Consider the following 27513-nt stretch of genomic DNA (forward strand, 5'->3'; position numbering starts at 1 on the left):
GGGCGGACTAAGTTTAAAATCCAGAAAACCAACAGACAATCCGAGGCTTGGGATTGCAAAAATGAACTAGCATGCACATGAAACAAGGCTCCCTTATACTTACCCACAAAAAGCCATATTTGCATTACTCACACTGACACACAGAGAACAGATGGAAAGCACATGGCTTGTAAGTCCCATACTACAAGTCCAAACCAAATTAAAGCTGGACACTTCTCTGCCATACATATACACCTATGAGCACATACCCTGCTTTTTGCAAAACAGTTAGTGTCAGCTTTTCCCTGGGCCTTTCCAGGTCGGCCAATGTATCCAGACTTCGTAATTCCAGAGTTCTTTTTGTATCTCATCAGCCATATAAACACATCATTTGTTTTGCTGTTTAAAATGTACTTTGATGTGGTGATTTGCTACAGGAATTGTTGTAGACGTATAGGTTACTCCCACAAATACTTGACCAATCATTAGTGATCTTTTTTAGATACGGTCCACATCCTATCTTTTTACCTTCTCCCTTTTTTTTCTCCAATAAATGAACTACGAACCTCATGCAACTGAATGTGGTGATTAATTCTTTTCATAAACCATGAATTATTATTCTCGAGACACAGAGAAGTTCTTTTTTTCTATTTCTTCTAAATATTTTTCCCAATTTTGATTTTATTTAGAGTGAATACGTTTCTCTTCTTCCCTGTAATTTGAGTATTTTTTTTGTATGTTGCGTGTTGGAACATGCACTTTCTGGTTCTCTGAAGCATTCCTCCAGCCCAGTCAATTCCTCTCACTACCCAAGCCCGAGAAGGGAAATACTGCCTGGCACCACAATGTCGTCTGGGGCCAGGTCAAGAGAGGGAAGTTGGTCTGCCGGGCTGAGGGCCAAAAATGGAACAATCGATTAGAGAATGAAGCAGGAGAGCCTCTCAGAAGAAGGAGGAATCCCATCAGGTATACATCGTTTAGAGTCGCACTCCGGGCACAACGTCTGGTGTACGATGATATGGGTCGCACCAGACCCTTTCAGTCACACGCAACGAAGAGTTATAAATTCTATACCTCCCTGGAAATTAGACACAACGCCCATGCATGTTGATATGGGCTGCACCAGACGATTCTGATCACACACACAGGTGCAAGTTTTGCAATGCTTCATGAGGTAGAATGAGGCACTACTACGGGTACACCCTCACCTTCGAGTGAAGCAACCTGTGAATCTGACACTGCACACAATGAGCATGCAGTTGGCGTGTTGCACGACAGAGATGTGGCACAATTGACGAAGTGGGCCACGCAGGATCCCTTAACCAATTAATCTGCTCACCAGCAACAAGTCACTTATGCGTACCGAGGTGCCTATCAGGGCCGGACTGGCTACCGGGTGTTTTGGCATGCTGCCGAGCTTGGTGCTGATTTCGTTGATGGGGACCTGCGTGTGCTGAACGAAATTCATTTTGCTTTGTTTATTTTGAAGCACACGCAGGTCTCCATCAACGAAATTAGCCCCCACCGCAGTGATCTCAGCCCCCAGCTCGGCAGCATGCCAAACGCCCGGTATCCAATCCGGCCCTGGTCCCTATGATGCAGGGCCACACAACTTTGATGCGGGAAAGACTTCTGGGGCTCAGCAAAAGACACTCCGGATTCCAGGCACAATTCTTAGTTTCACGCTCACGCTGTGCTACCATTTGGGATCCAGCAGACGATGTGGACACTTGAGAGGGCATCGCTCTCTAGGTGACACAAGTAGATTGTGTGGTCCCTCATAGGAGACCTTTGATGTCCCTGAGACTTCTGAAAGAACAGGGGACAAACCAACAAGCCCTTGTAGAGCACACTTTAGGGAGCTTCACAGCCGCAGGTAACCTGCCCAGGCCAGTCACTGTTCAGGAAGGGTGCACAGTCTACTTCAAAGGCAGTAATCCTCCTTGTGGCCAACAGGTTCCGCTGGCAGTGTGCACCACGCAGTTCCAGGTTCTCCAGGCCCACGTCCCCACAAGTATATCTGTGCCCTGCTGAAGTACAGCACCAGTAGTTATACTGCAGCGTACCTTTGAATTTGGGATGGTTCAAAGGGTTTGAACCACAGATGTCTCCCCTAAATTTCGCTGCTGTCTGCCATGAATGTAGATCCTAATCTTCAGGGGGGCCATGATCTGGCTCCAGAGACCAAGTGTCGCAACCTCTTCCTCCAATCTATCCCACCAGTCTCTCAAATGACAGAGGTCTGTCATTTGAGTTGCATGTCCAATATTTTATAGCTGTCGCTGGGGAATGTCCAGATGTGCTGCCCACCCCTCCAGTGTGGACTGGAGCCAAGTAAAAAGGCACAAAAAGAGGTTTAGGGCAGAGAAATGCTCAGTTTCCAGAGTTGAGGGGAATGTATGTTAAACAATGGTGAAATCACACTCTGGGGAGGCGAGGGAGTATTGTGATGTGTGACGAGTGGTTATTGTGGCGAGTGTGGAGTGTAGTGGGTCCGGTTTGGGTGCAAGATGTGCTGTTAGAAATGAGGGGAGAGGGAGGTTGCATGTGAGTGTGCGATTTAGATTGAGGGTTTGAATGAGATTTGTGAAGGGAAGTTAATGTGTCAGTAGGATTTTTGTTTTATTTTAGGGAAGTGCATTATGGGTGTTGTAGTATTTGGAATGGGTCGGGATTGAATGACGTGGTTGGATGGTTTAGGATGATTGGGGACACGTGAGTGGGAGTATTGGTTTTATAACGGTTCGTCTGGGAGGGTGATTGTGAGAGCAGTTTTGGGAGAGTCATAGATTAGTTTATCTGTCATATCAAGACAGGCTTGTGTTTTATAAGGTAAAAAGTGGGCACAGATTAGAGAGACGATTATTTTATTCAGGGTGATGTTAGGGACCATTGTGGGTTGGCATTAGTTGGTTGGTTCGATAGGGGTGAGCGTGATTATAGCGTTTTAAAATATTTTGGTTAGCTCTTTATTAGGGGGGTGGGAGGGTAGTAGGGTTTACTGTATTTTGTCGTTGAATAAATAGCACATTTATTTATCGCAATTGGTACAGTTGATCTCGTTATATTTTTCAGAAACCCCAGAAGAAGAGCCTTCGGCTCGAAATGCATTGGGTTGTACTAACAGGGCCTACGTTGGTGTTTATTAAGTCACACGTGCCGTTGTTTAAAAGCCTGGAATGGAAAGCAGTCGCATTTGAAAATGTTCAATAAACATCTAAATGGAATTTTGCTGTCTCCGTGGCATTTATAAGAAAAAGATGGATCAAAACAGTGATTAAAAGGTCAAGTCTTTGAAAAAATATGGATGAAAATAATGTATTGGAAGGGAAAAGGTCCCATTTAAAGCAGTGCGCCAGTTTGGTGTGTCCGTTACGTGCCTTTGAGTTTTCAGTTTCCAGAGGTGGCATTTCTAAGCTATTAATGACAAATCCAGCTTTACATACAGGAGTTTGTTTGTCATTGTGAATCCAATGATAGGAAACATTATGAGGCCGCTCCACTGCACTTCACTATTGCAGCCTGAAGTCATTTCAACCATTCTTCCATGTTAACCTCTGGGAACAGCAAACCTCATAGGAAGTGAAAACATACATGGGTATTCCTCGCTACCTGGGCAGGGAACACACGTGTGTACCTGCCCAGCCTTTCACCTAGTACTTGCCTCACCCCTTAAGACATACCATCCGGGTGCTCTGGTGGTAGTGAACGGTCCTCTCAGGGTGGCTTGTGATTTAGAAAGGCCAGCCTGACTAGAAGCACAATTGCATACACCAGCCTGCAACGGCAGGCTGGACACATGTTTTAAAACATCAGGTAAGCAACATTTCCTAAGGTGTGTAGGAAGGGCATGTGCACTTTCCCATGGCATTTGCAGTGGGAAAGTGCTGAAAGCCCTAATGCCACAACAAGAGAATCGGCAAAACCCAGGAAGAAAAAGCAACACGTTTAGGGAAATGCTACCTGAAGAGTATCAGGACTAACAGAATCAGGAACCAAAAGACCAAAATACATCCTGGCCTTGGGGAGAGGACTCTCCTTCACGGAGAACCATGACACCTTGCGGTGAAAGCCAGAGATCCCTGGAAGCCACAAAGCCGAACACGAGGACCATGTACAAGACAGGCAAGCCAGCCCAAGTGGCAGCAGAGATGAAAAACTACAACCTTGTCCTGCTTGGCATCAGCAAGACCAGATGGACACAGTCCGGAAAAAAAGACTTGCTCCGGAGGATTGCTGCTGTATTCTGGACACAAGGAAGAGAACGCCCCACATACTCAGGGAGTGGCACTGATGCTAATGCCTGCAGCCAACAGAGCTGATTGGATGAAAGGCCACAGTCCCAAAATCATCACACTAACCTCGCAAAAAAAAGATGAACATGAATGTTATCCAGTGCTATGCGCCTGTAAATGAGAGCAAAGAAGAGGAGAAATAGAGGTTTTACAACATTCTCCAGTCCATCTTAGAGAAATGCTTTGAGAGACATATCACCATACTGATGGGTGACCTCAATGCCAAGATTGGAAGCGACAACACTGGATACGATGAAGTCATTGGCAACCATGGCCTTGGTGACATGAACAATAATGGTGAAAGGCTCAGAGATTTTTGTGCCCAGAGCAGTCCGGTGATTGGTGGTAGTGCATTCCCACACAAAAGAATACACAAGGCAACTTGGGTTTTACCAGACCATCCAACTGAGAATCAGATTTACATTTGACAAGAAGTTCCGGAGCTCCCTGCAGGATATGAGATTGATGACGTGGTGTCAAACCATCATCTTGTTGTGGCCAGTCTAAAGCTAAAGCTAAGAAAGCATGGATGGAAATGACAAACCAATGTCAGCAATACAACACCACCATCCTCAAAGATGCACCGCAATGGAGTGAATCATCAATCATCCTCACTAACAAGTTTAAAGTCCTGCAAGAACTAGAGGATGACAGAGACCCAGTAGAAAGTCAGTGGGAGAACATCAAAGAAACAGTGACATCAGCCTGCCAGGAAGTACTGGGCTCCAAGAAACACCAGCATAAAGAATAGATCTTAACTGTGACTCTCCACAAAATGCAAGAGAGAAAGGAAAAGAAAGCTGAAGTCAACACCAGCCAAACAAGAGTAGAAAAAGCGAAAGCTCAAGGTGACTGCACTAAAACAAACAAGGAAGCAAAGATAAACTTACGAGCAGACAATCAAAGGTCCATTGATGGTTTTGCCCCAGACGCCCAGGAAGCAGCAAGCCATAACAAGGAAACTCTCCAGCAGATATAACAAGCCAGAAAGGTCTGTTAAAGACAAAGATGGGAAGACAATCATGGGTAACGAAGGCCAACAACAAAGATGGGTGGAGCACTTTGAAGAACTGCTGAACCAGCTCATGCCGCAGTCTCCACCAGACATACAGACAGCTGACTTGCCAATCAACTGCAACAGACAAACTAAGGAAGAAATATGGTAAGTCATCAAACATCTTAGAATTGGGAAGTCAGCAGGTCTTGACAACATTCCTGCAGAGGCACTGAAGGCAGACACTGAAACATGAGTAGACATGCTATAACCCATGTTTGGAAGGATCCGGGAAGAGGGAAAGGTGCCATCAGACTGAAAGGACGGATATCTCATCAAGATCCCCAAGAAAGGTGACCTGAGTAAATGCACAAACTACAGAGGGATAACTCTGAACAGAATGGAGGAACAAGTTGACGTTCAGTTGCAAATATAGATCCTGCACTGACCAGATTGCAACACTGTGTATCATTATTGAGCAATCAATGGAATTAAACTTCCCCCTCTATGTCAACTTCATTGACTATGAGAATAGGTTGGACTTGGTCCTTTTTTCAGGGTTTTCCCCAAACTTTTTGCCTTCTTCCATATTGTTTCGTACCTGTTTTTGTTAATTTTAGGAATCTGGGTACTTTACCACTGCTAACAAGCGCTAAGTTGCACATGATCTCTGTCTAAATTGTATGGTGATTGGTTTATCCATGATTGGCATATTTGATTTACTAGTCAGTCCCTAGTAAAGTGCACCAGATGTGCCCCGGGCCTGTAAATCAAATGCCACCCACATGAGTAGCCTTGCAAAGCATGTCTTAGACCTCCTACTGCAGTGTATGTGTGTGTAGTATTAAACTGCCATTTCGACCTGGCAAGTGCACCCACTTGCCAGGCCCAAACCTTTCTCTTTTATTACATATAGGTCACCCCTAAGGTAGGCCCTAGGTAGCCTCCAAAATCTCTTGAATGTAACCCACACCATTTCAGAAAGGAACTGCTTGCGAATACATTTTGCCAAATCTAGAGTCATGACAGTGAATTATCGGAAAAAAAGGAAAATCAATTGGCAAATAAATGGACAAGGGCTGGATTTGGTAACTACCTATAAATACCTCAGAGTAATCTTGGACCATAAGAAGTCCTTCAAGCCTCAACTAGAGTCCTTGCGAGGGAAGGGAACCGTGACTTGTTTGGCGATAAAATCTTTAAAGATCAAGCTTCCCGACTTAACGCTTAACCCCTTGCTCCATGTCCTGCGAGCAAAGCTACAGCCGACCCTCACATATGGGAGTGCACCCTTCAAGGAAAGGATGCTGCGCTATTGGATATAGTGATAGCAAACTCATACAGGACAATCTTCAATCTGCCAAGAAACGTTTCTCCAGCGCAATTTCGGCTTGAATTTGGTCTGTTAAAACAAACACTGGAAAGACGGAGTGTGTATGTCACCACCTGGCACAAGATTTGCAGCTCTGAAGTTGGTTCTTTAAACTCAGATTTATGGGAAGAGCTGCTCCGCCATCGAAAATCCTCTGCCAGAGGCTATTTATTTGACTCACTCCAAACCTTGGGACTGTCAGACCTCTGGGGCACCCTTACTGATCTCTTGTCTTTCAAAAAAGTCGCAAATAAATTCAGCACGTATCATTTCCTCTATTGAGGACAAAGAGACATTATCCAAAAGAGCGCACGGCTGGATTACACTCAGCGACTATGCAACACTGCAACCTCAAGTGTATCTTAACATTGGAATTCATCTAAAGACAAAAGAAAAGTTTTTAAAATTACGCCTTGGTGTAGTTCCTGCTGCCCCTCATCTGCCGCCTTGGGAAAGAAAAAATTCCCCCCCACATTGTCGCTTGTGCAAAGCTGGCAAAGAAGATATCATTCATGTAATCTGCATCTGCCCTAAATTAAAGGACCACAGGTACAATTTATTACGTCCATCATTTAAACTACATGGTGTTCGAACATGCAGACAGGCGGTCAAACTGTGCTTTAACCCTACCAAAACAAAATTAAATTGTCGGGTCACAAAGTTTTTGGAACTAGTAGCAAAAAGACAGAAGAGCACGTTGACTGCAGATTAATAAAAGCCAGACCGAATATCTCCGAGACGGTGCCCTGAAGTTATGAACCTTTAAGTACAATGATGGCCATAAACTGACATTAAGTAAATGTTAAAATTTTAGAAGGATGTATAAAATGAATTTTAATCTAACTTTTAGTAATGTTCTAATTGTTTCTAAAGGTTTTAATTAACCATGTACAAATAAAATGATTTACCTTACCTTACCATATCCTAGGTAGCCTCATGGGCAGGGTGCAGTGCATTTAAAAGATAGGACATGTACTGGTGTGTTTTTACAAGTCCTAATAGTGAAAACACCTATTTTAATTGTTCACTATTGCATGGCCTATCTCTCCCATAGGGTAACATGGGAATTACCTTGAATTATCTTTTAAGTGTAATTTCCCATTGGGAGCAAATAGAGATTTGGAGTTTGGTGTCTCTGAACTCACAATTTAAAAAAACATATTTTGGTGAAGTTTGTATTTAAATTGCGTGTTTGCAAATGCCACTTCTAGAAAGTGCGCATTTTCTTGCTTACCCATTCTATACCTCTGCCTGTCTGTAGAATGCACCTCTGGGTTAACTGACAGTTGGGCTCTTGTGCATTAACTCTAGACAGTCACACAAAGCAAGCTGAGGTGTACCTTGGAGATCCTGATGGGCCATCACCAGGCTCATGGGCCTTCTTGAGCTAGAATGGTGGGAGGAGTTGTCACTGATACCTGAATAGGGCTGTGCCTGTTCTCTCACAAAGCTGTCTCCGACCCCCTGTAGTGTGTCTGGAGCCAGGTCAGGGAAAGATAGGGTCCTGTGCACTACAAAGACTTTCCTTTGACGTTTGCCTACTACAAGGGGAGAGGGGAGAGGAGTTGGCCTAACGGCTAGGGCGCTCGACCTCGGACAACTGGGTTCGAGTCTCGGTAACGACGCTGAACATCCTGTGATTCTGGGCAAATCACTTAATCTCCCCGTGCCCAACAAAAAATGAATGTGTGTCCTCATGTAACGTAACTGGAACTGGTGCTATGTAAAGCGCTCTGATACCCGATTGGATTTGGGTCAAGTTCGCGCTATATAAAACTCTGCAAAAAAAAAAAAAGGCAGAAAGGGGTATAAGTATTGGACCACTGGCACTCCAAAATCGGGACACTTCTAGACTGAGGACATTCTGCCAGGAAGAAGACCTGGATGCTGTAGGTGGGACTAGTACACTGTCTGTTGCTCTGTTGTGTTGGCCTGCTGCTTACTGTTTCTATCTTGGGAGTGAAAGGACTGGACTTTGCTTTCTACATCCTGCTTCCAAGGTTCTCAAAGGGCTTGTGTGTGCTTGCCTCCTATTAAGATGTCTCAGGACCATCAAAGACTTCAACCGCCTGGGATCTTCTGCTGAGTGTCCTGACTTGCCATGTGGTGCCAAATACAGTTCCTGGGCCCTTGGAAATAGAAATTGGTGAACTGAAGGAGGAAATCCACACATCAACTCCCAGCGCCTGTTTTCTCAAAGCATTGCTGCAGAAGATTGGCGCATTGCCGCAGCCTGCCCCAAAGCATGATTCCCGATCTGCGCATCAACCACGGCTTTCACCGCAGGCCCCAGCTTGCCATTGCAGCACATCAGAAAAATTGTTGCAGCATGAGTTCCGAGCACGCGTGACTGACATCTTTGACAACTGCTCCGACTCTGACGCAGCACCTGTTCTCGGCTTTGAAATCAATGCAGCACCTGCTTTGCCGCTGTCTCATTGATGCATCACATCTGGATTTTCGAAAAATAATACCCAGGCGCCAATTCTAATTCAATACTGCACACCAATAAGGAACCGAGGCTGCATGTCCGGAAACCGATGCATCACCTCCCCTTCCAGTAAGGAACCGATGCAGCCCCTCCTCTACCAGTAAGGAATCAACACATTACCTCCACTGCCTAGCAATAAGGAACAAACGCAGCACCTCCCCTGTCAGTAAGGAACCAAGGCATCACCTCCCCTGTGGACTAAGGAACCGATGTATCCATTTACTTCCCCAGTGCCTGCATTGTCTCTGATTTTTTATGCATCCAAGGTACTTTGCCCTAAAAGAAATGCATCCATTGATTTCTATGGACAAAACTATCTTAATCTTTTAAAAGTGATACTTTGACTTATGTATGTTGGAGTTTTATTGTTTTAGTCTTGTTTATTCAGATAAATATTGGCTATTTTTCTAAACTGTTGTGGACTCCTTTTGTAATGTTTTCACTGTGCTATTGTGTGTATATGCCAAATGCTTTACACATTGCCTCTGAGATAAGCCTGGATGCTCGTGCCAAGCTACCAAGGGGGTAGAGCAAAGGTTATCTTAGCTGTGTAACTCCCTTACCCTGACTAGAGTGAGGGTCCCTACTTGGACAGGGTGCAAACCCCTGACAACTAGAGACCCCATTTCTAACAGCGTGGACAGAGAGACCCTTTGGAAACTCCTCTGCCACTATGGTGTGCCAGATAAACTTGTAGGAATCATCAAGAACTCTTACAAGGGAATGACTTGCAAGTTAGTCCATGGAGGACAACTCACGAAAGCCTTCCAATTGAGGACCAGATTCCGCCAGGGTTGTTTGCTCTCGCCTTTTCTCTTCCTGCTGTCCATAGACTGGATTATGATGACATTCACAGCGGGAAGAAGAAATGGGATTCAGTGGACATCTTGGATGCAGCTCAATTGTAGGAGAGTAGATCTGCTTCACATGTATACCCCCACTTTTTGCTGGTGTTTCACTGTTTTTCGACTTTAGTCTGGCTGGGAACCTGCTATTTAGAGGCCCAGCCTAGCTGCTTCCTCTCTAAAATGATTCCATGTACGTTAGATTGGATCTGAGGTGCCCTTGTAAGCCCCTAGTATATGGTATACTATGTACCCAGGGCATAGGTACCCCAGAGGCCTACCAGGGGCTGAAGCATGTATTGTGCCACCCCTGGAAAGCCATGCAAAATGACACCACAGGTCTGCTACTGCAGCCTGGGTAAGGTGGTGCATGCACCCCTTACTGAGGTATAGGTTCACTATACCTCACTTATCACTGCACATAGTAACCTATCATTCACCCATATGGCAGGCCTTATCAATCCTGAAGGCAGGGTGCTTGGTTATATGCGAGAGGGTGCCCAGGCATGAGCTGAGCCCCTCTGCAACCTTCATAGTCTCTTCTCCGGGATTGTCAGTGGTGCAGCCTGACCATATATTCTTAAGTGCATTATATCTAAAACAGTTAATGCTAACTTTGGACTGGCTGCACAGAAACATGTCGTGTTTAGTGTCAAACACCTTGGAATCATACCCCCACATCAGTTCTTGATGTGAGGATATGATCCCTCCCTTCTAGAGGGAGAGACATGACAGTACTGGTATACCCGGTAGGAATCTAATAGAGCCCTGGCATCACTAAATGGATGCTGCAGCCACAGACAGGGGTCTGGCCTCCTGCTGCTGACCAAAACTCCGGCAGGGGAGGCCTGGACAATAGGTTTCCTGTCACAGGGAGGTGTAACCACCTCCCAGACAGGCTTATGTGTATTGGGGCTGGGTGGGAGCACTCTCTGAGTGCTTTGAAGTCCTGCACTGGGGGCACATTTGGTGTCCCTGTGCATAGTCCAGCTCAAACCGGTTCAGGGGCTTCCAGCCCCTGCTCTGACGTGAATCTGGACAAAGGAAATGGGTGTAGCCACCCCTCTTTCCAAACGCTCCCATAGGTGGGTCCCAGAGCTAGTCCAACCCCTTCCTTAGGTATAAGTAAGGAACCTCTGTAACCAGAACTTTAGATATCCCTGGACGAAACTCTGAAGTTGAATACTGGAACTTTGATGCCCTACTAACGACTAGAGGACTGAAGAAATCTCCCTTGGGGTCAAGGAGTGACTCCCCTGCTTGGCAGGCACCAATGAAGCATTTTGCAGGACTGCATCTCCGAAGCTCCCGCTGGACTCTGAAGAATTTGCAGCCCAGGAAGAGGATTTCCAGACATCTCAGAGGCCGACCCGAGTGCCCAGCAAAGCAGAGACCCACAGCCCTCGTGAGTAGCGTGGAACCAGAACTCCGGGTCACCGTGCACTTTTGCAAGTGCATTGGCTTCTCGACGTCTCTTGAAGTCGTGCTTGGGGTTTCTTGTAGCCCCCATTTTGTGTTTCCTCTTGAGGTCCCTTCGTGATCCGTGATCCGTGATCCGAGGTCCGTCAAATGGTGGGTCTCTGAGGGGGTAACATTAATTTCCTTGGGCTTCCCTGGTTGCTCCAGACGTGCCCTGACTCCCTACCAAGTGGTGAGTCCCTCAGACCTTGCTGGTCTGCACCGAAGCATCTTTCGCCTTTATGCGTGGGTTGCTGTTGCCAAGGCTTGTTGTGTCCAATGCTGCAGCACTTGACATCCTTTGTGGGACAGCTCGAATCCAGCTCCTGGTTGTCCTCGATGCCTCCTTGTGGGAGCCGGCCTCGTGGCGTGGTCCTATTCCCCCTCGCTAAGCCGCACGAGGTCCCATGCACCTCGGGGCTCCTCCATTTTGGATTATACGTCACTCCACGTGACCACCTGCGTGACCCTGCTTCACCCGGCCTCTGTCCCAGCGAGGCCCGACATCGAGGCGCCAACCCCTGGCCCGGGGGATACCACGTGAACCCTTCCCACTCCCGGCGGAGGGCAGTATCGATGGGACCCCCAACCGTCCTTCCACACCTAGGTGCGATCGCCCCACAGCTCCCTGGGGCCTGGCGCCTCTCCTGCTGGGCGTCTGGCCGCTCCCCACCCGGCCTCTCCGCCCCCTCCGGGCGCTAGGGTCCGGACATCAAAGGGCTCCCGTCCTATATCTGGGGCGACCCGACCACAGGACAACAGTTGTATCCCGGAGTCAAGAGCCCTGCTGATCGGATCGCGGCTGACCCTACGGAAGAAGACTCATCCTGAACCCACACTCTGAGCCCTGCTGACGACGTTGCGGCTCCACTGTGCTTAAAGACCTTCACGAACCTTTGGGGCCCTGCTGACGCTGTCGCGGCCCGATCTTGTTGAACCTTACCATCAGAGCCCAGCTGACCTCGTCGCGGCTCGACCGAAGCGGACCTACCACCGGAGCCCTGCTGACTGTGTCGCGGCTCGACCCAAGCGGAACTACCACCCGAGCCCTGCAGACGCCGTCGCGGCTCCCCACGTCCGAGCTGCTCTGAGACCAGCACTCAAGGTCTTGCGCAGAGCCCTCCCGTACCTGGTTGGTACTAAGACTGTCCCACTACCCTATCCCTCTAACAGACATTGAGACTCTTACTGGATCCCTCGATCCCACTGTAGATATTGAATGTACTACTTCTGATAAAGAACCAAGTCAAGCAACTGATATTGAGTCCTGTGTGGTGGTGTTACTGGGCCTAGTACGATCATAGGAGAAGGACCTCCCCGAAGGGGGCTTCTCAGCTGCGCTCAGCTATACTTTTGCGGTAGGAAGGTGCCCCGGAATAGTCTCCCCGACTCCCCGGTGGTCCTCCCTCCAACACTCCTGGTCCTCATGGCTGAAGAGTCAAGCTTCAACTCCTTCACCTGAAATCACCCGACATCAGTGGGCATCCGCCTATCGCCTTCCTGGTCACTGGCTAGTGACCCAGACTCTGTCCCCTCTGCTTTCAGGTTATTCTCCACTTCGATCCAGGCTTGGATCTCTTCGGACACTTCGCATCTTCCCGGCAGCAGCACTTCTTTGCCAGCTCCCATTGAAATCGACGACGCGACCCGACACCATTTGACACCTATGCACCCGGCTTCCCTGGGTGAGGCAACTCGAGTACTCCGGTGCTCCCGTGGGTATTGGCCCTAGAACTTCCTAAGTCCCAAAGGGTTTGGTCCTGACTGATTTCCAAGTGTCCCTAATCTTTAAAAATCTAACCGTGACTTTCCCCATAGAAGCTAACGGGAGCTCACGGCTGTGTTCTCACACTGCACACGGCCCCAGTGGGTCCCCTGTGTCACTACTTTGGGTGGTTCCTTGGGGTCCCAGCGATTCTACAGGCCCTAGGCCTTGTGTCTAGTTAATTTGTGGTTCTTATACCACTATTTTAGTATATGGTTTTGCTCGCCCCTAGGGCCTGACGTGTATTTGTGCTATTTTACTGTGATTATTGAAGTGTAACTAATGTGTTTTGACCTCTAGTCTCATAAAGACACTAGGAGGATGTGTTTACAAATAAATACATATATTTTATATATATACCTGGTGTGGTTGTCCTTTCATTTGATCATTCAAGAGATTATAGACTGGTAAAACAAGCTGCTTTACATTCCTTCAAGACTTAGCCTTAAGGCTGCTCCCCATAGCTACCACTAGGATAGCTTTCAATAAAGGTTGTCTTTAACCTATAACCAATAAGGGGTTGTTTGGACTGGTACAGGGTGCCCACTATAACTAGTGGACAGCATATACTAGGCCAGCTTCTCAAAGTGGGTACTATCAATTTGTGGGAATGCCCTTTGGTTTGAAGAATGCACCTGTCACTTTCCAAAGGTTGGTGAATCAAGTCCTTACAGGCCTGGAAGACTATAGTGCAGCATATCTAGATGATATTGCTGTCTTTAGCTTCACCTGGGAGGATCACCTGGTCCACCTGAGGAATGTTTTGGAGGCCCTGCAAAAAGCAGGCCTAACTATCAAGGCTACTAAGTGCCAGATAGGGCAGAGTCAGGTTGTGTACCTGGGCCACCTTGTAGGTGGAGGTCAGGTTCAACCATTGCAGAGCAAAATCCAGACCATAATGGACTGGGTTGCTCCCACTACCCAGACTCAGGTGAGAGCCTTCTTAGGCCTGACTGGGTATTACAGAAGATTTGTCAAGTGGTATGGATCAATAGTGACACCCCTGAATGACTTTACCTCTAAGAAAATGCTCAAAAAGTTTCAGTGGACAGTTAGCTGTCAAAAGGCATTTGATGACCTGAAGCAGGCCATGTGCACTGCTCCGAGTCTGCAAAGTCCTGACTACTCCAAAAAGTTCATTGTCCAAACAGATGCATCTGAGTTGGGGGGTAGGGGCTGTACTGTCACAGTTGAATGATGAAGGTCAGGATCAACCAGTAGCTTTCATAAGCAGAAGGTTGATCCACAGAGAGAAACGTTGGTCAGCCATTGAGAGGGAGGCCTTTGCTATGGTTTGGGCTCTGAAGAAGTTGAGGCCTTACTTGTTTGGTACTCACTTCATTGTTCAGACAGACCATAAGCCCCTCTTATGGCTAAAACAGATGAAGGGTGAGAACCCCAAACTTCTCAGGTGGTCCATTTCCCTACAGGGGATGGACTATACGGTGGAACATAGACCTGGAAGTAACCATGCCAATGCAGAAGGACTCTCCAGATATTTCCACTTAGAACATGAAGACTCAACTGGTCAAGGTTAGTTTAATGTCCCTGCGTTTGGGGGGGGGGGGGTTGTGTAGGAGAGTAGGATCTGCTTCACATGCTTACCCCCACTTTTTGCTGGTGTTTCACTGTTTTTCGACTTTAGTCTGGCTGTGGCCCTGCTAATCAGGACCACAGCCTAGCTGCTTCCTCTCTAAATTGATTGCATGTACCTTAGGTACACTCCAGATTGGATTCTGGGGTACCCTTGTGAGTCCCTAGTATATGGTATATTATGTACCCAGGGCATAGGTACCCCAGAGGCCTACCAGGGGCTGAAGCATGTATTGTGCCACCCCGGAATCCATGCAAAATGACACCACAGGTCTGCTACTGCAGCCTGGGTAAGGTGGTGCATGCACCCCTTACTGAGGTATAGGTTCACTATACCTCACCTATCACTGCACATAGTAACCTATCAGTCACCCCTATTGCAGGCCTTATCAATCCTGAAGGCAGGGTGCTTGGTTATATGTGAGAGGGTTCCCAGGCATGAACTGAGCCCCTTTGCAGCCTTCGGAATCTCTTCTCCGGGGTTGTTAGTGGTACAGCCTGACCATATACTCTTAAATGCATTATATCTAAAATGGATAATGCTAACTTTGGACTGGCTGCACGGAAACATGTCGTCTTTAAAAATCTAACTGCGACTTTCCCCATAGAAGCTAATGGGAGCTCGCAGCTGTGTTGTCACACTGCATACGGCCCCCCTGGGTCCCCTGTGTCACTACCTTGGGTGGTTCCTTGGGGCCCCAGTGATTCTACAGGCTCTAGGCCTTGTGTCTAGTTAAGTTATGGTTCTTATACCACTATTTTAGTATATGGTTTGGCTCACCCCTAGGTCCTGACGTGTATTTGTGCTTATTACTGTCATATTTGAAGCGTAACTTATGTGTTTTGACCTCTAGCCTCATAAAGAGACTAGGAGGGTGTGTTTAGAAATAAATACATATATTTTATATATATTCCTGGTGTGGTTGTCTTTCATTTAGGCACTCAAGAGATTATAGATGGTAAAACAAGCTGCTTTTCATTCCTTCAAGACTTAGCCTGAGGGCTGCTCTCCATAGCTACCACTAGGATAGCTTTCAATAAAGGTTGTCTTTAACCTATCACCTCTAAGGGGTTGTTTGGACTGGTACAGGGTGCCCACTATAACTAGTGGACAGCGTATACCAAGCCACCTTCTCACATCAATGACCTGGACTTTGCAGATGACCTGGGGGCATATGTATCAAAAACCGTATTTGCGATTCTCAAATAGCAATTTTTTGAGAATCGCTATTTGAGAATTGCAAAACAGGATGTATTCAAAAATACGCACATATTTTGCGAATTCTTAATATTCCTTAATTGCGATTAGCAAATTGCGAAATCGCAATTAAGGAATACCTTCCCATTCATTCCTATGGGCCAGGAGGCCCATAGGAATGAATGGGAAGTCATTCTCAAATTGCGATTCGCAATTTGCTAATCGCAAATTCAGAATAATTTCAAAGGTGCAAGGGTGTCATAATGACACCCTGATGCACCCCTGAAATGAGCATGTGTGCGCATATGGCGCACATACATGCCATAAGGGCATGAATGTTCGCCACATGGCACCTAGAGAAATGTCAAAAAGTGCATTTTTGAAAGAATTCGCAAAATACCACCAACTTCAAGTTGGTGGTAATTTGCGATTTCTTAAGGAGAAATCGCACAACTTGGGTGCTTGTTACATAGCATTTAAGGAATCGCATATTGCGATTCCTTAAATGCTTACGCAAAATTAAAGAATCGCAAAATTAGCGATTCCTTATTAGTTCGATGCGAAAAAGGCTCATACATCGCGTTTTGCGATTTTGTATTCGCAAACGCTGTTTTCTTGCGAATTGCAGCGTTTGCGAATACAAAATCGCTTGATACATATGCCCCCTGGTCTTATTCTTTCATACCCATCTGAAGATGCAAGAGAAGACCAACAATGTGGCAGCCACATCAGCACAAGTTGGCCTCAACATGCACAGGGAAAAAAACAAGAACCTCAAAGCAAACCCAACCACCACAACTGCAGTCACTCTTGCAGGTGATACACTGGAAGAGGTTGAGGCCTTCACCTAACTGGGCAGTGTCATAGACAAGCATTACGGCACAGAAACCGATGTCAAGGCAAGAATCAGCAAAGCAAAGACTGCCTTCATTCATCTACAGAAAGTCTAGAGCTTCAAGGACCTAAATGCTGGAAACCCAGATCAGGCTTTATAACACCAATGTGAAATCGATCCTACTATATGGAGCAGAAACTTGGAGGACAACAGTGAACTCCACCAACAAAGTCCAGACCTTCATCAGCACCTGTCTGTGGAAAATCCTCCAATTCCTCTGGCTAAACTCCAACGGCAACAACGACCTATGGCAGCAGACTTTTCAACTCCCTGCTCATGAAGAAGTCATGAAAAGACACTAGGGCTGGATAGGTCAAACTATCAACAAGCCCCCATCAAACTCCACCAAGCAAACCCTGGCCAGTAACTCTCAAGGGAAAAGGAACAGAGGACAACCAAGAAACACCTGGTGTCAAGGCCTCGAGTCTGACTACAAAGAGATGGGTTACACCTGGAATCATATTGAACGAAAAGCCCTGGACAGACATGGCTGGAGAATCCTGGTTGATGGGCTGTCCTCCAGAAGGGGTAGTAGGCATAAGTAAGTAAGCAACGCAATGTCTCACAGACATTTACTCCAGTACAACACATACCTGTTCTGATTCTCTCAGTCTCCGACAATATTCCAACGTTTGACTCCGACAGCTCTCAGGTAATTGTTTTTGGCTCTTGGAAGATGTTCTTTCTTTCTCCGTGACTATTATTCATCCTTACCTAAATTCATATTTTCTTAAATCTGAGGTTTGCAGGGGATTCTGGGTAGGAAAATGTTGGGGAACCCATGCAAGCCATACCTCGCTGGACTCCCCCGGGTGTCTAGTTTTCAGAGATGTTTGGATTTGGTAGTTTCCGAAGATTGCTGCCGAGCCCGGGGACAAAAGCCCAGGTGACCCCATTGCAAGATGACCCGGGGGGGGGGGGCAAAAAGCCAACTAGACGCCAGGGTTTTTTTGGGGCAAAGTTGAATTAGGGTGGGGGCTGCAAAAAGCCCACTAGACGCCAATGATTACGCTGGCTTTTTTTATGCGTGGGGGTGGGGGCTGCCCAGAATGGGCATACCAATGCCCCACCCCCAAAAAAATAGCTACAGTGTTTCTGCCCCCTTGGGGGCATATCGGGGCAACCCCATCCCCGATACCCCCCCCCCCCCCAGGGCGGCAGAAAACCGACTAGGAATGGACTTGTTTTTAGCAATGTGCTTATCTGTGGATTTTGGGCCCTAGCTCAGCCGGCACATAGGGAAACCTAGCAAACCTGTACATTTTTTAAATCTAGACACCCAGGGGAATCCAGGATGGGTTGACTTGACTGGCTCTCACCAGGTTCTGTTACCCATAATCCCTTGCAAACCTAAACATTTGTCCAAAAAAACACATTTTCCTCACATTTTGCAGGGGAATCTGGGTAGGGAAACGTTGGGGAATCCACGCAAGTTATACCTCATTGGACTCTCCAGGGTGTCTAGTTTTCAGAAACGTGTGGATTTGGTAGGTTTCCCTAGATGGCGGCGAGCCCAGGGACAAAAAAACAGGTGCCCCCCCAAAACCAGGTATTTTTGTTATAGGTAATTTTGAAGTCTCCACAATACGATTTGGGCCATTTCGTGTTTCAGCCACTTTGCCTACCCACACAAGTGAGGTACCATTTTTATCGGGAGACCTGGTTGAACGCTGGGTGGGAGGAAATTTGTGGATCCACGCAGATTCCAGAACTTTCCCACACAGAAATTTGAGAAAAAAGTGATTTTTTTCAGCTAAAGTTGAGGTTTGCAGGGGATTCTGGGTAGGAAAATGTTCAGGGACCACGCAAGCCATACCTGGCTGGACATCCCTGAGTGTCTAGTTTTCAGAAATGTGTGGGTTTGGTAGGTTTCCCAAGATGACCGCCGAGCCCAGGGTCAAAAACCCAGGTGACTCCCCTTGCAAAACCAGGTTGTTTTGTGATAGGGGATTTTGATGTCTCCTCAATACGTTTTGGGTCCTTAGCTGTCGCGGGTACTTGACCCACCCATGCGAGTGAGGTACCATTTTCATCGGGAGACCTGGGGGAACACTGGGTGGTAGGAAATTTGTGGATCCACGTAGTTTCCAGAACTTTGCCACACAGAAATTTGATTTTTTTCAGCTAAATTTGAGGTTTGCAGGGGATTCTGGGTAGGAAAAGGTTGGGGGACCCACGCAAGCCATACCTTGCTGGACTCCCCCGAGTGTCTAGTTTTCAGAAATGTGTGGGTTTGGTAGGTTTCCTAAGATGGCCGCCGAGCCCTGGGCCAAAAACTTCACTCGCATGGGTGGTTCAAGTACCCGCGACAGGTATGGGCCCAAATAGTATTGAGGAGACATCAAAATGACCCATCACAAAACAACCTGGTTTTGCAAGGGGAGTCACTGCATCGCCCGCAAAGAAATTTGTTTTATTTATTTAAATGTTTACTTACCTCCGTTCATCCATACTCCGGTGTTTACTACCCCCACCCTGCGCCTCCCCCGTCCCGCCTCACTGCCCCACGGAACTCCCTCCACGGGCTGCTACGGTAAGTCTTTCATTATTGGCGTACAGCTTGAAGTCCAACATTATCAAGTACAAAAATGGTTATTTCACAGCATGCGTTGCACATATTCTCTGTAATATAAACAAGCATTGATTAAGTTAAAGCCATTTGCTTTGCTAATGGTATTGTATAGCAAAGCAAATGGCTTTAACTTAATAAAAGGCGTGAACTATTGCATTTTCAATGCTTGTTGTGTCTTCGGATAAACATAGACGGGGTGGTCTTTCCGCATCGAAAGCCTCTTCGTGGCCCTGTTCTTGTTGGGCTGGAAGTTGCCAGGACAGCGTCACTTGGTGACGGTTCCCCAGGGCAGATGGAAGAGAGGAGAAAGGAAACTGAAACTTAGCAGACACTCCTCGGACCTGCTGACACCTCAGGAGTCCCAGTGACCAGAAGAGGAGAGACCGTGCGAGGTGGAGAACCACAGCCCTGCTTCCCACTGTGAAGTGTGCAGAACCACAGCCCTGCTTCCGACTGTCGACAGGTGCAGAACCACAGCCCTGCTTCCGACTGTGGGTGTGCAGAACCACAGCCCTGCTTCCGACTGTGGGGTGTGCAGAACCCCACCCGTGCTTCCGACTATCGACAGGTGCAGAACCACAGCCCTCCTCCCGACTGTGGGTGTGCAGAACCACAGCCCTGCTTCCGACTGTAGGGTGTGCAGAACCCCACCGCTGCTTCCGACTGCGAAGTGTGCAGAACCACAGCCCTGCTTGCGACTGTGGGGTGTGCAGAACCACAGCCCTGCTTCCGACTGTAGGGTGTGCAGAACCCCACCGCTGCTTCCGACTGCGAAGTGTGCAGAACCACAGCCCTGCTTCCGACTGTGGGGTGTGCAGAACCACATCCCTGCTTCCGACTGCGAAGTGTGCAGAAACACATCCCTGCTTCCGACTGCGAAGTGTGCAGAACCACGACCCTACTTCCGACGGTGGGGTGTGCAGAACCACATCCCTGCTTCTGACTGCGAAGTGTGCAGAACCCCACCCCTGCTTCCGACTGTCACCGGTGGAGAACCACAGCCCTGCTTCCGACTGTGGGGTGTGTGCAAAACCACAGCCCAGCTTCCGACTGCGGAGTGTAAGGAACCCCAGCCCTGCTTTCGACTGTGACAGGTGGAGACCCACACCCCTGCGTCCTGCCCCCTTCCAGAAGACAAGCTGCCCTTGGAGCAGGGAAGGGGCTTCACCGCAGCAGAGGTTGGTTGATGTCACGCAGCGGCTTGAGGTGACTGAGGGGCGGGGAGAGGTCTTGTCAGTCCAACTCCTCAATGATGGGGGTAGGTTTTAGAGTGGGGGTATGGAGGGGCGTTATGGAGATGAAGAGAGCCAAGAGAACTGACCGGTCTTGGGGTGGCAGGAGACGGGTGGATGCGGAAAGGCGGTGGAGTTTGTGGTGGTCAGAGGGTGGAGACGGAAGGGGCTGGGATTTTGGGCATGGGGGCTGGGGGTTCAGCAGGTTGGTGGGGGGGGGGGTGAATGGCTGCTTGAGAGATATGGATGACGTGTCGAGAGTCCTAGGGCTGAAGGTTAGATGAAGTAGGGGCGTGGTCAGCTTAGAAGGTTGAAGGCCTCCGAGTCTAGGCGCTAGAAGATAAAGGCCCACCTACGGTGGAGTTGACTGGGTGATCAGAGGTCGGTTGGGGGAAAGGCTGCTGGCAAAAGAACGGAGAGATCCCGATGACGTGTGGGGAGTCCAAGGGCTGAAGGTGGGATGAGGGGTGGGAGACAGGGGCTTCTTGTTGCACGAGTATGGGAGAGTGCTCTGAGGGTTGGATGAAGAACTGGTGTGGTCAGTATGCAAGAGGTGGAAAGCCTGTGAGTCAAGGCGCTAGAAGATGACGGGAGGGCGGTCATAGAGTGTGGCAGGTCGCGGTTGGTTCAAAGGTCGGTGGGCAAAAGATGCTGGTGAGGTCAGCAGCTGGAGGGTAGCTGTGGGCCTTGGAGAACAGGAGGGTGAAGCGCCCAGATTGATTGGGGGGAGGATAAATGCCTAGGCTGGGAGACCGTAGGGTAGAAGGAGTGACAAGCAGGGGGTTGTGGAGGAAGAGGCAGGTGCCACGCGCCTCAATTAGGCGCTATAAGAAGATGTGCCGTGATCAGGTGACTACAGAATGGAATGCATGGGCAGGGGTGGAGCGGGAAGGATGGTGGCCTTGGGCTGAAGGTGGGTGGGGTGGGGTGGAGGGTGGTGGCCGGGGCGAAAGCTTGAAGGGGTGGGAGGGGAGGGTGGTGGCATGGGGTTGAAGGTTGAAGGCGTGTGGTGGAGGGAGGTATCCGGGGGTTGAAGTTTCAAGGGGTGGGGGTAGGGCTGCGGCCTGGGGCTAAAGCTTGAAGGGGTGGGGGAGGGTGGCGGCCTTGGGCTGAAGCTTGAAAGGGTGGGAAGGGATGCTGGTGGCCTGGGGCTGAAGCTTGATGGAGTGGGAGGGGAGGATGGTGGCCTGGGGCTGAAGGTTGAAGGGCTGTGGTAGATGTTTGTGGCCGGGGTTGAATCTTGAAGGGTAGGGAAGGGAGGGTGGTGGCCTGAAGCTTGTAGGGGTGGGGGGGAGGGTGGTGTCCTGGGGCTGAAGCTTGATGGGGTGGGAAGGGATGGTGGTGTCCTGGGGCTGAAGCTTGAAGGGGTGGGAAGGGATGGTGGTGTCCTGGGGCTGAAGCTAGAAGGGGTGGGAGGGGAGGGTGGTGTCCTGGGGCTGAAGCTTGAAGGCGTGGGGTTGAGGGAGGTGCCCGGGGGCTGAAGCTTGAAGGGGTGGGGGAGGTTGGCGGCCTGAAGCTTGTAGGGGTGGGGGAGGGATGGCGGTGGCCTGGGGCTGAAGGTTGAAGGGGTGGGAGGGGAGGGGGGTGGCCTGAAGCTTGTAGGGGTGGGGGGAGTAGGGTGGTGTCCTGGGGATGAAGCTTCAAGGCGTGGGGTGGAGGGCGGTGCCCGGGGGCTGAAGCTTGAAGGGGTGGTGGGAAGGGTGGCGGCCACGGGCTGAAGCTTGAAGGGGTGGGAATGGATGGTGGTATCCTGAGGCTGAAGCTTGAAGGGGTGGGAGGGGATTGTGGTGTCCTGGGGCTGAAGGTTGAAGGGGTAGGTTGGAGCCGGGTGGTGACCAGGGTTGAAGCCTGATGGGGTGGGAGGGGAGGGTGGCGGACTTGGGCTGAAAATTGAGGGGATGGTGGTGCCCGGGGGCTGACGGTTGAAGGGGTGGGGTGGAGGTTGGTTGCCGGGGCTGAAGCTTGAAGGAGTGGGAGGGGAGGGTGGTGGCCTGGGGCTGAAGGATGAAGGGGTGAGATGGAGGGATGGTGCCGGGGGCTGAAGCTTGATGTGGTGTGGGGGGAGGGCTGTGGACTTAGGATGAAGCATGTAGGGGTGGGAAAGGATGGTGGTGGCCAGGGATGCTAGAGGATGGAGGGATGAGAGGATCAGGGGTGCTGGTGGATGAATGAATGAGAGGTTCAGTGGTGCTGGTGGATGGAGAGATGAGATGGTCAGGGGTTCTGGAGTATGAAGGGGAGAGAGGGTCAGGGGTGCTGGTGGATGAATGAATGAGAGGGTCAGGGGTGCTGGAGGATGAAGGGATGAGAGGGTCAGGGGTGCTGGATGATGAAGGGGTGAGAGGGTCAGGGTGCTGGTGGATGAATGAATGAGAGGGTCAGGGTTGCTGGTGGATGGGGAGATGAGATGGTCACGGTTTCTGGAGTATGAAGGAGTGAGAGGGTCAGGGTGCTGGTGGATGAATGAATGAGAGGGTCAGGGGTGCTGGTGGATGGAGAGATGAGATGGTCAGGGGTTCTGGAGTATGAAGGGGTGAGAGGGTCAGGGGTGCTGGAGGATGAAGGGATGAGAGGGTGAGGGGTGCTGGACAATGGCGGGATGAGGGTCAGGGTGCTGGAGGACGAAGGCATGAGAGGGTCAGGGGTGCTGGAGTATGAAGGGATGAGGGGTCAGGAGTGCTGGAGGATGAAGGGATGAGGAGGTCAGGGGTGCTGAAGAATGGAGGGATGAGAGGGTCAGGGGTGCTGGAGGATGGAGGGATGAGAGGGTCAGGGGTCAATCAATCAATCAATCAATCAATCTGGGGTTTGTAAGCGTGCTACTCATCCAAGAGGGTCTCAAGGCGCTGGGTGGGAGGGACGGGGTGGGGGTTGCAGATCCCCTTAGCCAAAAAGCCAGGTTTTGAGGGCCTTTTTGAAGGAGTTCAGGGAGGGGGCGCGCTTGATGACTGCCGGTAGCTCGTTCCATGTCTTGACTGCTATGTGGGAGAAGGATATTCCGCCTGCTCTGGCTCTGTGGATGCGTGGGGTTTCGGCCAGGGCGAGGTTGGCAGATCGGAGGTTTCTTTTGGGTACGTGGAAGTTGACTCTGTCATTGAGGTATTTCGGGCCGTTGTTGTTTAGGCATTTGTAGGCGTGGGTGAGGATCTTGAAGGTGACTCTTTTGTCAACGGGGTGCCAGTGAGTCTACGTAGGTGTTTTGTCTGGTGTGTTTATGCCTGGGGAGGCCTAGGACCAGTCTGGTAGCGGCGTTCTGTATTGTCTGTAGTCTGTGGAGTAGGGATTTGTTGATGCCGGTGTAGAGGGCGTTTCCACAGTCCAGTTTGCTGGTGATGAGTGCGTGGGTGACCGTCTTTCTTGACTCAGGGGGGATCCATTTGAAGGTCTTGCGGAGGATGTGGAGTGTGTTGAAGCAGCTGGATGTGACGGCCTTGACCTGTCGGTTCATGGTGAGTGATGCGTTGAGTACGATGCCAAGTTTTTTTGGCGTGGTCTGTTGGGGTAGGTGGGCTTCTGAGGGCGCTTGGCCACCAGGTGTTGTCCCATGCTGAAGGGTGTTATTCCCAGGATGAGGACTTCTGTTTTCTTGGCGTTGAGTTTCAGGCAGCTGTTGGTCATCCAGACTGCAACGTCTTGCATTCCTTTCTGGAAGCTGAGTTTGGCTTTAGCGGGGTCTTTGGTGATGGAGAGGATGAGCTAGGTGTCATCGGCGTAGGATACGATGTTGAGGTCGTGTTGTCGGATGATGGCCGCAAGGGGTGCCATGTAGATGTTAAAGAGGGTCGGGCTTAAAGATGATCTCTGTGGGACTCCACAGGTGATTTTCGTGGGATCGGAGAGGAAGGACAGCAGTCTGACCCTTTGGCTTTTTCTGGTGAGGAATGATCGGATCCAGTATAGGGCTGCTCCTTGTATGCCGGCGTCGTGTAGTCTTGCGAATAGTGTGCGGTGGGAGACGGTGTTGAAGGCCGCCGATAGGTCGAGTAGGATGAGGGCTGTGGAGTTGTCTTGGTCCAGTAGGGTGCGGATGTCGCCTGTGGTGGCTAGTAGGGTGGTCTCGGTGTTGTGGTTGCTTCGCAATCCGGATTGGGACGTGTCGAGGATGGCGTTCTCTTTGATGAACCGTGTTAGTTCCCTGTTGACTGTTTTCTCTGCAACTTTGGCTGCGAAGGGGAGGAGCGAGATGGGTCGGTAGTTTTTGAGGTCAGTGGGGTCCGCTGTGGGCTTCTTCAGCAGGGGCCTGACTTCGGCGCATTTCCAGTCGTCTGGGAAGGTGCCTGTTTCGAAGCTGGTGTTAATGGCTTGTCGTAGTTCGGGTGCGATGGCAGTCGCGGGTCTATGGTAGGTGTGGGGAGGGCAGGGGTCGGTGGGTGCCCCCGAGTGGATGCCTTTCATGGTCAAGGCGGTGTCTTCGGTCGTGATGGGTGTCCAGTTGTTGATGGTGGGATGGATTGAGTCTTTGGGGGGTGGGGGTCAGGCTGGGGTATCTAGTGGATGGTCGATGAAGTTGTCGTAGAGGTTTTTGATCTTGAGGTGGAAATAGGTTCCAAGCTTGTCACAGAGGTCTTGGGATGGAGTGATGTCTGTGGCTTACCTGCATGGGTTGGTGAATTCTTGAATGACACTGAAAAGTTCCTTGGAGTTGGCCAGGATTTTGTTGTGGATGAAGTTCCTCTTGGTGGCTCTGATCTGGTTGTGGTAGTTAGTCATGGCGTTCTTGTAGGTGGAGTAGTTTTTGGGTGTCTTGGTGTTTCTCCAGTTCTTCTCCAGGCGCCTGCAGGTGGGCCTGGCTTCCTGGAGATCGGTGGCGTACCAGGCGGCTTTCCAGGGGCACTGTTTGCTGGGGTTGCGTAGCGGGGCGAGCTCGTCTGCGCAGTTGGAGATCTAGGTGTGGAGTCCTTTCGCATAGCTGTTAGCATCTGGTGCCCAGGTGTGGTTGCCTCGGCCGAGGGTGGAGTTAAGTTGATCCCAGGTAACCTTGCTCCAGTTCCTCCGCGGTGGGCGCAGGGCAGGTTTGGGTGCTTTGGGTTTGTCGACGGTGAAGTGTACACAGTGGTGGTCAGTCCATGGCGGTTGAGTTGTGTGGCTGAAGTGAACGTTGTTTCCTGTGGCAAAGATGGGGTCGAGGGTGTTTCCTGCTCTGTGTGCTGGTGAGGTAACGAGTTGTTTGAGACTGGTGTCGGCGAGGTTGTCTAGGAGGGTGGGAGAGTTGTGATTTTTGGGGTTGTCGAGGTGGAAGTTCAGGTCTCCAATGAGTGTGTAGTTCAGTGAGGCATTGGCGTGGGGTGCGATAAAGGCGGTGATGGCCAAGAGTGTCCGGGGTCCGGGCGGCCTGTAGGCGAGGGTCCCTCGGAGTGTGGCATTTGAGGTGGTGTGGATCTTGAAGTGCAGGTGTTCAGCGGTGGGGAAGGTTTCGCTGGTGGTGGTGAGGCCACCTCCTTGGTGGTTTTGGCGGTCCTTCCTCTGGATCTTGTATCCGTCCAGGATTGCGTTGTTGATGTCGGGGCGGAGGAGGCGTTGGACCAGGTCTCCGTGAAGAAGGCGATGTCAGGCGAGAGGGAGTCAAGTAGGTTCCAGATTTCTCTGGCGTGTTTGTGCATGGAGCGCACGTTGAGGAGGATGCATTTCAGGGAGTCTCTAGAGCTGGCGTCGGGGGTGTTGGAGGCCAGGATGGTGGCGAAGGTCTGGCGGCAGTGGAGGCACGAGAACTGGCCATGGTTCGTGTTCGGTGCGACATGTTGGCAGTTCCTGAGTCTTCTGTGGTTGAGTGGGAGGAGGGTGGTAGTGTCGTAGCGATGGCTGGTTGGAGCTTTTCATTCCTTCAAGACTTAGCCTGAGGGCTGCTCTCCATAGCTACCACTAGGATAGCTTTCAATAAAGGTTGTCTTTAACCTATCACCTCTAAGGGGTTGTTTGGACTGGTACAGGGTGCCCACTATAACTAGTGGACAGCGTATACCAAGCCACCTTCTCACATCAATGACCTGGACTTTGCAGATGACCTGGGGGCATATGTATCAAAAACCGTATTTGCGATTCTCAAATAGCGATTTTTTGAGAATCACTATTTGAGAATTGCAAAACGGGATGTATTCAAAAATTCGCACATATTTTGCGAATTCTTAATATTCCTTAATTGCGATTAGCAAATTGCGAAATCGCAATTAAGGAATACCTTCCCATTCATTCCTATGGGCCAGGAGGCCCATAGGAATGAATGGGAAGTCATTCTCAAATTGCGATTCGCAATTTGCTAATCGCAAATTCAGAATATTTTCAAAGGTGCAAGGGTGTCATAATGACACCCTGATGCACCCCTGAAATGAGCATGTGTGCGCATATGGCGCACATACATGCCATAAGGGCATGAATGTTCGCCACATGGCACCTAGAAAAATGTCAAAAAGTGCATTTTTGAAAGAATTCGCAAAATACCACCAACTTCAAGTTGGTGGTAATTTGCGATTTCTTAAGGAGAAATCGCACAACTTGGGTGCTTGTTACATAGCATTTAAGGAATCGCATATTGCGATTCCTTAAATGCTTACGCAAAATTAAAGAATCGCAAAATTAGCGATTCCTTATTAGTTCGATGCGAAAAAGGCTCATACATCGCGTTTTGCGATTTTGTATTCGCAAACGCTGTTTTCTTGCGAATTGCAGCGTTTGCGAATACAAAATCGCTTGATACATATGCCCCCTGGTCTTCTTCTTTCATACCCATCTGAAGATGCAAGAGAAGACCAACAATGTGGCAGCCACATCAGCACAAGTTGGCCTCAACATGCACAGGGAAAAAAACAAGAACCTCAAAGCAAACCCAA

General features: G+C 49.5%; 1 protein-coding gene and 1 pseudogene across 3 annotated transcripts in view; both read left to right on the forward strand.

The window, feature by feature from the left end:
• Nucleotides 1–4031: 4031 nt before the first annotated feature.
• On the forward strand, nt 4032–17187 carry LOC146805866 (uncharacterized; annotated as a pseudogene).
• Nucleotides 17188–19787: 2600 nt separating this feature from the next.
• Nucleotides 19788–27513, forward strand: part of LOC146805867 (decapping and exoribonuclease protein-like) — a 142175-nt gene continuing 134449 nt past the window's right edge. Inside the window, exons 1-2 of one of the 3 annotated variants that reach the window (XR_014967926.1) lie at nt 19818–20092; nt 20197–20635. The gene's annotated coding sequence lies outside the window, so the exon portion shown is untranslated. Of the gene's footprint in view, nt 20636–27513 lie in introns of all 3 variants that reach the window. The other 2 variants (XR_014967923.1, XM_085623196.1) reach the window with 2 other exon arrangements.

The sequence above is a fragment of the Triturus cristatus genome, chromosome 8 (assembly GCF_964204655.1).
Source record: "Triturus cristatus chromosome 8, aTriCri1.1, whole genome shotgun sequence".
In the NCBI taxonomy this organism is placed as follows: Eukaryota; Metazoa; Chordata; class Amphibia; order Caudata; family Salamandridae; genus Triturus; species Triturus cristatus.